Genomic DNA, 14,713 nt, shown 5'->3' with positions numbered 1-14,713 from the left:
GAATGTATTGAGTTCTGTCCAGAGGCGGATCAGGAGGGAGTTGAGAGTTTGTGGGTGCGAATTAAGGGGCAGGCTGGCAGGGGTGATACTGTTGTGGGTGTCTATTACAGGCCACCAGATCAGGATGAGGAGGGTGATGAGGCCTTCTACAGGCAGCTGAGAGCAGTCTCGCAATTACAGGGCCTGGTTGTTGTGGGGGATTTCAACTACCCTGATATTTGCTGGGAGGCCTACTCAGCCAGCCATCCTCAGTCCAGGAGATTCCTCCAGTGCATTGATGATAACTTTCTGATGCAAATGGTGGATGAGCCAACTAGGAGAGGAGCGCTGCTGGATCTGATCCTCACTAACAAGGAGGGTCTGGTTGAAGAGGTGAAGGTTGAGGGCAGCCTTGGTTGTAGCGACCATGAGATGGTAGAGTTCGGGATCTCATGTGGCAGGAACAGAATAGCTAGCAGAATCACAACCCTGAACTTCAGGAGGGCCAACTTTGGCATTTTCAAGCAATTGCTAGGGGAAATCCCATGGGACAGGGTACTAGAAGGTAAGGGGGCTCAAGATAGTTGGTTAGCATTCAAGGACTGCTTCTTCCGAGCTCAAGATCAGAGCATCCCAACAGGTAGGAAGTCAAGGAAGGGTACCAGGAGACCTGCATGGTTGAACAGGGAACTGCTGGGCAAACTCAAGTGGAAGAAGAAGGTGTACAGATCGTGGAAGGAGGGGCTGGCCACTTGGGAGGAATATAAGTCTGTTGTCAGAGGATGTAGGGAGGCAACTAGGAAAGCTAAGGCCTCCTTGGAATTAAACCTTGTAAGAGAGGTCAAGGACAACAGAAAGGGCTTCTTCAAATACATTGCAGGTAAAGCCAACACTAGAGGCAATGTAGGCCCACTGATGAATGAGGTGGGGGTCCTGGAGACAGAGGATAAAAAGAAGGCGGAGTTACTGAATGCCTTCTTTGCCTCTGTCTATACTGTTGGAGGCTGTCCTGAGGAGCCCTGGACCCCTGAGGCCCCAGAAGAAGTCAGGATAGAGGAGGAATCTGTCTTGGTTGATGAGGGCTGGGTCAGGGACCAATTAAGCAATCTGGACGTCCATAAATCCATGGGCCCTGATGGGATGCACCCGCGGGTGCTGAGGGAGCTGGCGGAAGTCATTGCTAGGCCACTCTCCATCATCTTTGCTAAGTCGTGGGCAACGGGAGAGGTGCCTGAGGACTGGAGGAAAGCGAATGTCACTCCAGTCTTCAAAAAGGGCAAGAAGGAGGACCCGGGTAACTATAGACCGGTCAGCCTCACCTCCATCCCTGGAAAGGTGATGGAGCAACTTGTTCTTGGTGCTGTCTCTAGGCACATCAAGGATAGGGGGATCATTAGGGGCACTCAGCATGGCTTCACCAACGGGAAGTCTTGCTCAACCAACTTGATAGCCTTTTATGAGGATGTTACCCGGTGGATAGATGATGGTAAAGCTGTGGATGTGGTCTATCTCGATTTCAGTAAAGCGTTTGACACGGTCTCCCACAGCATCCTCGCAGCTAAACTGGGGAAGTGTGGTCTGGATGATCGGGTAGTGAGGTGGATTGTAAACTGGCTGAAGGAAAGAAGCCAGAGAGTAGTGGTCAGCGGGACAGAGTCCAGTTGGAGGTCTGTGTCTAGCGGAGTTCCGCAAGGGTCGGTTCTGGGACCAGTTCTAGTCAATATATTCATTAATGACTTGGATGAGGGATTAGAGTGCGCTGTCAGCAAGTTCGCTGATGACACAAAACTGGGAGGAGTGGCTGACACAACGGAAGGCTGCGCAGCCATTCAGAGAGACCTGGACAGGCTGGAGAGTTGGGCGGGGAGAAATTTAATGAAATATAACAAGGGCAAGTGTAGAGTCCTGCATCTGGGCAAGAACAACCCCATGTACCAGCACAAGTTGGGGACAAAGCTGTTGGAGACCAGCGTAGGGGAAAGGGACCTGGGGGTCCTAGTGGACAACAGGATGACCATGAGCCAGCAGTGTACCCTTGTGGCCAAGAAGGCCAATGGCATCCTGGGGTGTATTAGAAGGGGTGTGGTCAGCAGGTCGAGAGAGGTTCTCCTCCCCCTCTACTCTGCCCTGGTGAGGCCGCATGTGGAGTATTGTGTCCAGTTCTGGGCCCCTCAGTTCAAGAAGGACAGGGAACTGCTAGAGAGAGTCCAGCGCAGAGCCACGAAGATGATTAAGGGAGTGGAACATCTCCCTTATGAGGAGAGGCTGAGGGAGCTGGGTCTCTTTAGCTTGGAGAAGAGGAGACTGAGGGGTGACCTCATTAATGTTTATAAATATGTAAAGGGCAAGTGTCAAGAGGATGGAGCCAGGCTCTTCTCAGTGACATCCCTTGACAGGACAAGGGGCAATGGGTGCAAGCTGGAACACAGGAGGTTCCACTTAAATTTGAGGAAAAACTTCTTTACTGTAAGGGTGACTGAACACTGGAACAGGCTGCCCAGAGAGGTTGTGGAATCTCCTTCTCTGGAGACATTCAAAACCCGCCTGGACACGTTCCTGTGTGATATGGTCTAGGCAATCCTGTGCCGGCAGGGGGATTGGACTAGATGATCTTTTGAGGTCCCTTCCAATCTCTAACATTCTGTGATTCTGTGATTCTGTGATTCTGTGATTCTGTGATTCTGTGATTCTGTGACACTCCCACCCAGCTTGGCGTCATCTGCAAATTTGCTGAGGGTGCACTCAATCCCTACGTCTAGATCATCTGTAAAGATATTGAACAGCACCGGCCCCAGAACTGAGCCCTGGGGAACACCGCTAGTGACCAGCCGCCAGTTGGACTTTGCCCCATTCACCACCACTCTCTGGGCTCGGCCATCCAGCCAGTTTTTAACCCATCGAAGAGTCCACCCATCCAAGCCCTGGGCAGCCAGTTTGTCTAGGAGGATGCTGTGGGAGACAGTGTCGAATGCCTTACTGAAGTCTAGATAGACAAAACTTCATGTCAAAGTCCTGGATTGTTTAAAATGTTTTTCTCCAGGAGAGAAATGAGATCAGCATAAGAAAGAGAAAGTCAGTCACATATACGATCTGCACGAGTCCTAGTAAAATAAGCAAATTATTCTGGGGGAAAAAAGAAAAGAAAAAAAAATCTAATCTATCTTTGTCAAAACCAGGAAATACAGATTTCTCAGGTACATAATTAGTCAACATAAAACACATGTTTTTCTCCTTGAGGTCCTAGGTATACTGGAATACACTGAGGTTTGCAATGTTACATCAGAACACTGAGATTCTCTATGTACATGTGCGTTGACTTGCTTATGTTAATAATATTCTTTCCTATAGATGGCCTACAGGACAAGGAAACGAGTACAGAAGAGCAATAGGTCTCCAAACCATTTAAATCAAATCATGTGCTTGATTTTACTTCATTGGATTAAAACAGCACTCTAAAGTGAAGAACCTTCATTTGACATCTGGTTAAGTATGATTACTTGGAAGGACATTTCTTATAAAATTAAACCTAGTTTTTGGTAAGATTACAACAATTGTTATAAAACTGTGTCCCTAGGTTGTATCTCCAAATCAACGGTTCTGGCATCATACCTCAAATCGTAATTTTATGCCTCTAAAGATTTGGAGAAAATGCAGGAATAACACCATGTAGTTCCAGCAGCAGCAAAACAAAACTTAAATTCAAACACACAAGTACTGAATTTAAGGGCTGTCAGTACAACAGTACCATGGGTACACTTGTAATACAGTCCACAATCACACAAAAGAATGTGTTACTCACCTTTTTTTCATGGGAGAATAAAATTATTCAAATAACTTTATTTGTACAAACAACAGAAGTTTTTAAACAGGCATTTAAAAAAAAACATAACAGGTGTGGAATAGATTTTAAAAAGAATTTTTTTAAATTGTTGCTAGTATAAAGGCAACTTTCAGAAATTAAAATTTTTGTGCAAATGTGGAAAATAGAAAAGAGTGTAAGTCTAGAAAGTGAAATATAAAGCCATAAAATACATCTAAAAAAGATTTTAAGAAACTTTTTATAAAGATAGAAAAACTAATAATATCTCTTCAGCATCAAAAGCAGGCAATCTGCCAAAGACTCTGAAGGACCAATAGATGATTGAGGAGCTGTAAAAGAAGATAAGGCCAAAGCTGAACACTTAAATTAATTCTTCATATTGGTGTTCTCTATAGATGATATTAGACTTGTTTCTACATAGGAACCTTTTTTATACAGGGAGAATTGTAGGAATTGTCTGCAATTGGACTCTTCGGTCAAAAAATTTTTAGAACAAATCAATGAAATGAATAGTAACAAATCACCACAACAACATGATATCCACCTACGAGTCAAAGAAAGTCAAATATGAAATTGCCAGATGATTAATACTATGGAAAGTGATCTCAGTGCTGAGAGAATCAATGGTAACAAAAGTAAGCCAGTTCTACTGACAGCTTTCAGCTGGAGTAGAAGAAAATATGCACAAGTAAATCTGACTTCTTTATCAGGAAAAAAAAACAAATGGCAACTAAATTTAAAAAATTGGTATACCTACAGATAAATATGACATAATGAGAAAAGTTAATTCAGCTTTTGTAGCATATTATTTTGCATCACAAATCTATTGGAGCTCTTTGAAAAATTCAAGAGCATAGTAGCATGGGAGATGTGGCTGACATAATGTACTTGAATTTTCAAAAAGCTTTTAACAAAATTCCTCACCAAGGGATCTTATAGACAGTAAGTTACTTGGAATTACAGGAAAAATATTCCCTAAGATTCTTCATTTGTTAAGGGATAAGAAATAAAGAATAATAATTTTTAAAAATTTCTTCTGTGAAGGGAGTTTTCCAGAAAAGCCCAACAAGGATGTGGATATGTCTTCTATTCAGAGTTTACTGCAGGATCCGGGGATGCTGATGATGCTAAATTATTTAGGGTTATGAAAACAAAAGCTAGCAGCAATAAACTACAGAAAGTTATCATAATAATGACTGTCTGGACAAGAAAATAACTGACAAATATCAACATCCATTAATACTAAACAACTGTTACTATGATGAGTCTAAATTAGCTACGTCCACTCAAAACAGACTTTTAGGAGTCTTTACGAACACAAGCTTCAGCTCAATACTCACGAGAGATCATGAAAGCAGCAGAATGGTAGACATAGTTGGAAAAGGAATACAGAATAAATCTTGTTGAATATTGAATGCACTTCTACTTTCCCACATCTGAAAAAGGACTCTGGAGAACTAGAGAAGAAACAGAAAAGTGTACCTAGAATGATAAAAAGTTGTTATTTAACTAGGAGAGATGAAAAAAGACTAGGTGGAAAGAAACACTCATGAGATTAGTATCATGAAATCCTATAAAATATTGACTGGAATAAAGAAAGTACACAGAGAAGTGTTCCCTGGTTCCTACCATGAAGGAACTTAGGAGACTTAGTTATCAAGTGGCAGGCTTAAAGCAAACAAAAGGAAACACTTTTCACAAAGCACATAATTAAACTGTAGAACTCATAGCTACAGGATGTTGGAGATGTCAAAAGCTTAGGTGGGTTAACAAGCAATTAGAAAAACTTATGGAAGAAAAAATTCATCAAAGCCTATTATATGACACGCACACACACACACACAAAAAAATGTTTCCCACTCACAAAGTCCCCAAACTATGCTTTGACAGAAGTTAGAAAGCAATAGCAGGAAAAGTTTTATTTTCTACTTGCCCCGTTCTGCTATTCTCTCCTAAAGTTTTAGCTACTGCCACTGCCAGAATACTGGTCTACTTAAATTCTTCGTACGCGTCCTTATGTTTATGCTCATCACTGTTTCACAGGGAGTTTGCCTTTGATCTTTGGTATAATCACTTGATAAGAAGCAAACCTACTAAAATAAGAGCAATGATTACTCTGCAAATGTATTTTTCCTATAGATGCTTGGTGAAGCAGTCTTTTACCCAAATTAAACGTCTATCCTTATTTGCAGGGAACACCATTATCATTTGTGGCAGTCTCAAGACAGCTTTATCTAACCATCTGTACTAAATAGCGGTTACTGCCCCTCTAGCCTGTAACCTGTATTTTGCTGCAGTCTGCTTCTAGGTGCATCTCCAGACACTGACTCCTTGTTTTACAACAAAGCAGTTTTGATCACTCTGGAAACTCCAGCTGATAAGCCTGAGTTTGAATAAAGACAGCTGCTCTGAGGGAGCAGCCCTCAACTCGTGAAGAACTTTCAGGGATACTGTATTCACATGCTTTCTGAGCTGACAGTAAACAGTTGAGCCTTATTAGGACTTTATTAGGTAGTTCTCTCTAGAGGTCAATGAATTGTCATTTCTGCATTAAAAAAATAAAGCTATAAAGCTCTATGGTTGGCCTTTAAAAAAGCAGTTACTGTCACCTGGTATTGTTAGGCTTCCACAGATTTCCCAAGAGAGGCTACAGTAAATGAAATTCATAGTTAATTTGCATATGTTTCACAAAAGACCACTTTTAGTATGAATTTCAAAACACTTTATCAGTACTTGTTTAGCAACAAACATCATGAAAGTGTATGATTCCTAAGGTTTTTCTCAGATATTAGTCCAAAGTTGTCTTATACCACAGAAGCATTACACAGCATGGGCCAGTATTCAGTTAATATAAATCAGGAATAATTCACATTACAGGACCACACCATTTGCACTTAGAAAGGATGTAACTCACTGTCATTAGCCTGACAATGCATGTTAAAATTCATCCTTTTATATTCGATCACGTGATTAATAAAGGTATTGTTACCCAGATGCTTTGAGACTATTTCTTCCCCAAAGGCTATTATAACCTGTCTTGCTTGAGTAGCACAGCAGAGCTCTTAAATCAATACAAACCTGACAATGTGGGACATTTGAAGGAAGCTGCTATCCCAAGCAGCACATGAGGCACTGTATAGAAATAAAACTCAGATTGCTTACCTGTTTTGTTGTCAAGTGAATGATTTCAGGAAATCCAGCCTATACTCTTGCACACAGTGACTTTGCAGACTTTGCTTATTTAGCAATACATATGAAGAGCACATTGCAGCTCTGCTCCATTACCTATGCTGACCTGAAAATTTTCTGCAATGTACTGGTATTAATTTATTTACAGTATTGACTCCTTTTTCTTTGGTTAATTGCTTCTATCCGTTCTAGAAATAAAACATTATCTACATCAATTCTTGATTTTCCGGACTTCAGGCATTGGGGTTGAAAGAGGCATATGAGCGCTTTCTCAATTTCAAGACTCTGTTACTAAGTGGAGGGAGTAAGAACAAATAATCCGGAGCCCATACCCCTCTAAAGCAACTGTATTTTAAGCAATGAAATTATACGAGTATAAGTGACACGGGAGTGAAACCCACTGCCATCTTTGTTATTAGTTTCTAATTATAGTGGTAAAGACAAAAAAATCTTGCAAATCTTTACTAGAACAACTACAACCTATACTGATAGATTGCCAAGGAGAGGGACAAATGCAGAGAGATGTTAGGTTGCAGAATTTATGTATGCCAGTTTGTTTATGAATGTGACTATATAAGAAGGCACAACATTAATGCATCTCCAGAAAGTGATGTCTCTAAAAAGCACTTTATGCTCTTGAAAACCAAACAGCATAATGAAAGCAGCAAAAAGTACAAATGAAAAATAGTTTATATCAGTCTCCATTTGAGTCAGATTTATGCTAGTACACATGAAGAGCAGGGACCACTGACACAGTGAAAGCCTTCCTGACCTCATGTAAACAGAAATGGATTCAGAGCATCTTCTACTACTACAGCAATAAACTCCAGAAAGGAAGTCTTAGTCATGCCATATGTTAGACAAATTCCTCCTACTTAGAGGTACTAACTTTGCCCTGCTGAAACTGAAAATTGACTTAGAAATTAAATTCATCTACACCTGAGTATGATAGCAAATGATTTTCGTGATCAACATGAAAAGGTCTGTTGGCAGCCAGGCCCTATCCAGTCATTAATTTCTCTCCAGTCACTGTTTCTGATGACTTTCCCTAACTGTTAAAGAGAGATGCAAATACTGTAAATGTTCTGGTCTAGTTATATTAATTGCTATTAGTAGGAAAAAGGCAAAAATCTCATTTCATCTAGCCTTATGTTATCAAAATAAAACTGGGAGCAGAACTTCAGCAGGTAGTAGCTGGCATACCTCCAATGAATCCATGGTAATTTATTCTACATTCCCTAAGTTTTTTTCTCTACAGAATACACAGCATTTAAATTCTAAAAAATTCTAAAAATTTCTAAAAAAAAAAAATTAAGTATATTAGAATGTCATTTCAACTTTATATCACTTTAAAAAAAAGTTGAACTACACCTCTGATTTCTTCTAAAGCTTGTTTTTATTACTCACATTTATTAATTTTATTGTTTGACACACTAGCACTTCGTCTATGTATATTTCAATTTTAAGCATATGTGAATATTACTTTTTTTATCAAATTTGGATTGCATTTGAACTTATTAAGTGCATTAAAAAAGAATTTAAAACAGTTATTATTAGTTTCCTTACTATAAATTATTTACATATGTCTCAGAGGTATAAAAAATTACTGTCCTTATATTCAGATTTATGAAGAATCAGCCCAGCTGGAAGCCAGCAGGGTTTTATATGACATCAGGGATCTGTTGATCGCACTTAATGCCTTTACTTTTGATCCTGCAAATGCTTGTTCAAGTACATTTTCCTACTGCTGAGCTGTTCTTTCATTGCTACATATCATGAAAAAGCAAACCAAATGAGTGAGATAAAGGTGTCCATTAAGAAATCAAATACAAAAAGGCAATAAAAAAATACAATGTCTTAGAATAGGCTGGATATTCCAGTAAGAACACTTCAGTCTTGACAAGGTGCTCTTTCTACGAAGACCACTCTCTGTTTTCTGTTAGGTGGTCATCTGATTTTTATTCAACGTAGAACTTTCTTCAATCTGCAAAATAAAGTCAGAATTTCCTTGGGAACAGCAGCAGCTTCATGCCAATCAGCAAGTACCAGAGTCAGCATATCTTCAGTAAGCAAACTCCCCTTAGAAGAGCAGTAGGCAAAGCAGCACATCAACTGCCTGTTGACATCTATTTCTCATTTAACATCTCTCCTTTCCTCTCACTCCCATAACATGGGAATAGATCTCAGTGTTTTACACGCCACGTGTGCATGCTTATGTACCTCAGTTTTTCAAAAGGTGCTTTTGGCTACTTGGATAACTGTTCTTCCCACAGATATGAGCTGTCTACAAATAACCTGCAGTATGATTACTAAATATGGCAAAATTTCTAGGAGGTCTTACTGAACACTGAATATCATTTGGGAAACAGTTTAATGATTTCAGACGTTGCCTTACCTAACTTGCACCTTCCTCTACAATCCTTTCAGACATATAAGTGACATATAAAGTCTTATAAAGCAGAGAAAAAAGAAATCTCCTTAACTTAAAATACTGAGGGCTTTCTGCTACTTGCTCTAGTTGCTGTATATTGCTATGCCACCTCAGAGAAAGCCTGCATCTAAAGTGAGTAGAAAGAATATTGTCTGTAATTTTGACTATTTTGCAGTCATGAACAATTTTGGATTGTTTGGTTCATTAGCTATTTGTCTTCCCTCTTTTTCTCCTTTGGCATGCAGGGCAATTTTTAGGCTGAAACCTGCACTGAGGATATGCAGAACCTGAACTATACAACAGTGGGTGAAGTTCAAAATATCCAGCAAGATTAAGATATCCAGGCTAGCAAGGAGATGAAAAGTTCACAAGCAGTAGACAAAAACACAAGCAGAATAATAGCAATGTCCTTAGCAGAGTGCTCATACAGACCTCATTTGTAGGCTGCAGACAAACGTTCATCTATCAAAGAGCAGTGACAATTGAAGATATTAGCAACCCTAAGAGTTTCTTCCTGTCTCTTCCCAAGAGGCTGCCAGTCCTGCAGCTTGTTGCCAGAATGGGTCATATGACGACTCCATATGGAGACACGGCAGTATTAATCAGCTGAGGAAGGCAGTTTGAAAAGAGATCTGACTTTGCCTGAAGTGGGTAAGGCAAAACCCTCAGACTCCTTTGTCCGGCAGAGCTGTGGGAATGGCAACTTCCAGCTGGCGGATTATAGGTTTAGGGAACTGAGCATAGTAACATCCTCATTCAGCACTGCTAGATATAGAAGAGATCTTCTCGTGATCCTCCTTAAATTGGAGAGTCTAAATTATTTAGAGGCTTTTTTTCACCACAAATTCACAAAAAAACACAAAAACCTGTGAATTATTCAAAAATAAAAGGGTATCACTTTTTCTTTATTGAACCATGTTTTAAAGGGGGGAAAGATGTTTGGATGTATGCCTTTTTGCCCCTTCATGATATGAAAAGAAAGTTTGAAGATTTTTTCTTTTCTCTCTTCTTTTAAAACAGAAAATTCAATATTTACCTGTAGAGTATTCTGACTAGAAGGAATAGTAAAACAAAGATTCACAGAAGTTGGGAATGTGACCAGAGAAAGCATTTTCAGTGCAAAAGCTAGTATTTTAATATTATTAATAAAAATGTGTTAATTGAAGCTTAAAAAACTTTTCCTCCTTAAGAATCATCTGAAGACACATAGCAGGTTAAAGACTTCATAAAAGTTTCTAGCAAAATTAGGTAAGATTTTCCATATTACCATTAAATATGTGCAAGATATCAAAAATTCATAAAAAAAAAAAAAGACATGCTTGTTTTCATGAATTCTTTGTAAATCACACAAACTTAATCTCTTATTTTTATCCCATATTTCCTTCATTATCCAGCCTCTACAATAAATACCAAAACATTGTAAGGTATTCGCTTAACATCATTTGGCCAGCGCCTGTTATCACATTATAAAACTAAAGTATATCAGGAAAAAAACAGCTTCTTTTACAATAATATGAGTTGTACTAGTCCTAAAGTTATTTTATACTTAACCTTCAAGCCATCATGCTCTAGGATATAAACCAATCATCACTGACAGAGATTAACAAGAAATTTCTTCTACGAGCAGAATATTTCTTAAATGCTTACTGCAGGGTTTCTTGCACTTTCCTCTAAAACATCTGGCAATGGCCATTGTCAGATGGAATAATAGAATAAGAAAGCTGCTAGTCTGTTCTGGAATGTCTCTGCTGTACACTAAAGCTTTTGTCCTTGATCTTCCTGTACCTTCTCCCTGCAGTTTGAAAGAGAAAATGCAGGTATCTTCATACCTGTTACCAGTTAACTAGTGAAATCTTTCTCTTATACTTGCATACTTTGGTAGAAATGCAGCAACTGGTGTCACAGAGAATCATAATTTATCTTAGCTATCATATGCAAACTCTAGGTATTCTTCTGGACCAGCTTTTGGAAAGAGTGTTTTAAATCATGAAGTTTAACGTAAGATTCATCTTCCAAGTGTTCCTGAAATTTTACTGTTCCCAGAAAGAAGACATTATGTGAATATTTCTTCCACTGAGAGAACAGAAGCAAATAAACAAGGTTAACAAGAAGAATGACCTACACGGGCTCATAAACTTTTGATTTCCACATGTCAAATTAAATAAAGTACAACTTTCTTCAGCAGATACCTGAATCAAGAATTAACATTCTTTAAAGCAGTTGTCCCATACCATTAGGTTTCCTTAGGAATGAACTAGTTCCTTGAGGATAATCTCACATTAGCTCATTTTTCTGACTAACCATATTTTGGATTAGCAGCATGGAATGCACAGAGAAAAAGAGAGGCTAATTTAAAATCTCACCGCACAAAAGATGATAAGGATGTTCATGTACCTCTAACAGTCACATTCCTCTTGTTTTCTGATTCTGATTTGACTGGAAATCCTGAGAAGTACCGTGAGGAAAACTACAATTCAAAGGTAACCTATACACATACCTAGACATGTACATAGATATACATGAATATCTATGACTGTTTCTGAATGTAGTTTTGTATTTCTGTGACTGAAAGAAATAGGCCTACATCACAGAAGACCACATTTGATAAAAGATACTAAGCAAAACCATTTTCTTACCTGTTGCAGATCAGTTCCTAGTTTACTGATGATTCTTAATATGTATCAGTTACTGAAATTCCCATACTAAAATATTCCAGCAATACAGTTTTTCAAAACCCTGAAAAATGATGAAGATGAATTCATCAATCACAGTCCAATGAGTTTATTGTTCTGATTGTATGCAGACACTGAGGGTTTTTTTAAGAGACTTGTCTTGGAAGACTAACTTATTTTGCATTCTTAGTACTATGAAAAAACCCATAGTATCTTAGCTACTACTGTGGTAAACACTGGCGTCTATAGAGGAACTAACACTGCCACTGACAAACAACTGAAGCTAATGATGATATTATAATGTGACTACAAAAAAGATTAGTCAGCGGTGTCTACAAGAGAAGTCAACTGTGTTTTGTACTCCTTGGCACTGATTTGCTAGCTAAGTGCTAATGGAAACAGTTTTCACAGGAAGAACTAGTAGGACAAAATTATAACACTTGTTTAGTGAGGTTCTGAGTCCAGTATCATTGTCTGCGTTTAAAATCTGATTTTAGTATAGTTAATCTGATTTTAGTACAGTTAGGGTTCTTTTCTTGTATGTATGATGGGTTCCAGTGACTAGTCAGAACCATGAAGGTGGTGTTAATGCATAGCTTGTTACTAGGTCCCTTTCTGTATCTTCCCCAAAATGCATCAAGTTTTGCACATATAAAGCATAAAATAAAATTACCTGGAAAGGACAAAGTCAAAGCAGACATTGTCACTTTCCTAACATCCAACCCACTGTATTAAAATTATTAACTCGATGAGGTTATTCTATAGTGCATCAAAGGACATTATATTCAGTTTGAATAGTTCACACTGGGGAATTCATCTTCATAAAAGTGTTGGTGTGTCATTTATGCTAACCAACCTGGCATGTGGCTCTCTCACTGCAATTTATTAAAATGCATTGGGATTATGCAATAATCATGCACTCTGGATACAGTAAAACAATAAATCAAGATATTAGCCATGGAATTTTCTCAGATTTGATGTTCTTACATGGTACAGATGATACTACAGACAAGCGATGCACTGCTCGAAGAACTTAATATTCTTCTTTATATTATTACAGTTAGGACCATATGGTGACATAAATGTCCACAATCTAAAAAAACCTGAGCATTAACATTGTCATTTCATAAGTTAAAAATTTAGTGTAAATTCTTAAAGTTCACTATTTTAGAACGCTCCAGACAATGGATTTTCAAAGTCATTTTCTCAGTATTGTTTACTGTATAACTGAGTGTGTTTCCTCCTTGCAAGGGGAGGTATACCCCCTGTATTCACAGAAAAAAATATTTTCTTCCACCTATAATCAGTGTATTAGCACTTGTAGCTATTTTTGAAGTTAAACATAAGGCACGAAGATTTCTGTTTGTTCTAAAAATGTACTTGGGGAGGTTTCAAAAACCCTCAGCTTTGGCCTAAATTCATTGGATGTCAGTGGCAAAACTCATTGATGTCAATAAAACTTTAAGTCATAGCATTAAAAAAAAAGAAAAGCTTATGAGTCAGGCTAAAAATATATTGACTGCCTTTAAAATAATTACTTTTTTTAAATCATAAATATGTGTATCTTTTTGGTTTGTGCCTTGGATCATTTACCAATCTGTTTTTCAAGCGTTTTCCCCCATAGTCTTCAAGGCTAGAAAAACTTATTTTAAAAGAAAACTGAGATTTCTACATATTTGTATAAACCAAGGAGGTGAGTTATAATAGAAACACACAATATTATGATTCTAATCCCAAAAAAATATAGAATTGCCAACCTTGTTTCCCTGGACAGAGAGGTCAGCCAACACCAAGCCTTCTTAAAAATCCCACCTTAATAAACGATGCTCTAAAAGAGAAGATGTTTTGAAAAGTGTCAAACAAAAGTATCTTGGATTCTCCACTGTACAGAAGGAAAGGTCCAGCTGTGTATGAAAATGGAAATCCTTTAATAGTCATCAGACCCTCTGCAGAACAGCATCCATGGGAAATATTTTTATTAATATTTTGTGTGAATTTCAGAAAATTTATTTCTTCACCACATTTCTCACTCTACTAAACCAACATAGGCTGATGCCAATTATTTGGAAAAAAATTTATTTATGTTTTAAAACAACATTTCCAATAGGTTAATACACGTGTTAGAAGAATGCCGGTATTATCAATGATGGAGGGTGCAACAGCTCAAAAATACACAAGACAGCTGAAACATAAAAACAGTCTTCTTATAAATTTCCCTGTTTTGCAAAATTACATGGAAATTTGGATCAGAAGTGCCATATTATAGCTGTGAAAATAAACAAAGTTCAGGGTAAGCTTTTTTAAATCTATGTGCAGTTCTGTTAAAAACTTCTCAGGATTGAATGGGAATTCTGCCATCTCGTGGTCACAGTTTTTTCTATGATACTCTCCTTCGGCAAATTAATTTTGAATATAAACACAAGTAGCTATTGCAAAGACTCATTTAAAATAAATTTATGCTTTAGCAGCTGTAGGATTACTTGATAAATTTGAGATATTACCTAGTCATGCTAACGCCCTTCAGCTCAGTGAAAATTTGCACAGCATGTTACCTATAAGGATAATTTTGTCCTTGGCTGTTTATTCTACACATTTAGAGGTTATATGTAATATTTATTTATT

The sequence above is a fragment of the Nyctibius grandis genome, chromosome 6 (genome assembly GCF_013368605.1).
Source record: "Nyctibius grandis isolate bNycGra1 chromosome 6, bNycGra1.pri, whole genome shotgun sequence".
Classification (NCBI taxonomy): Eukaryota; Metazoa; Chordata; class Aves; order Nyctibiiformes; family Nyctibiidae; genus Nyctibius; species Nyctibius grandis.
Note: the sequence above shows the minus strand (reverse complement) of the source record.